Source organism: Stegostoma tigrinum, chromosome 30 (assembly GCF_030684315.1).
Source record: "Stegostoma tigrinum isolate sSteTig4 chromosome 30, sSteTig4.hap1, whole genome shotgun sequence".
Classification (NCBI taxonomy): domain Eukaryota; kingdom Metazoa; phylum Chordata; class Chondrichthyes; order Orectolobiformes; family Stegostomatidae; genus Stegostoma; species Stegostoma tigrinum.
The window spans coordinates 4,896,388-4,897,141 of NC_081383.1; positions in this window are offsets into that span (position 1 = coordinate 4,896,388).

The window sequence follows — 754 nt, forward strand, 5'->3', positions numbered from 1 at the left end:
ATGACTTTAAGGTTGCATTTCCTGATTGCGCATGTCAACCAATAATTGTATCTTAATTAAATAAGTTTTTTAATAATAAAACAACAATTGTGTGTACTAAAAAATCTATTCGATACATCATTTGTTTTGATACCTGATTTAGATAAGGTATTTAATTGACCATCTTGGTAGCTGGAAAGTTGTATTTTTAGTTGAAGTTATGACTCATGGAGCAATGGGACTAGAATAGCAAGGCAATCCTCTAGCCTCCATTGTATACCAGATACCTGCCACCCAAAGTTCTTGCCTCTTCTTGCAGAGGAACAGAAGGAACAATTCTTGAAGGTAACCAGGCAGCTGGATAAAACAGTTAAAAGGTGCACAGTTCCTTTCATTTAGCTAATGCATAGAGTATAAGAACAAGAAGCTAGAACCTTAAGAAATGCTATTTAGACTACAGTTAGAGCAATGCATACACTTATGGTCACTGCATTACAGGAGGGATGTTATTGCACTTGATTTCAGAAGATGCTACAAGGAACAGAGAACAATATGAAGGATAGTTGGAAAAGCTGGACTGTTTTCTTTGGAACAATTTGCAGTTAAGATATATACAATTAAAAGGGCTGGATACAGTGATAAGGAATCATATTTCCACTGGCAGAGAGGATAGTAAACAGGGGCAAGATGGGAATGGTAGGGGATAGGATTAAAGTGACTAGTGGAAGATTAGCAGAGAGTTCAGGTTGGGGTTTGAATCCATTGGCTGAAAGGG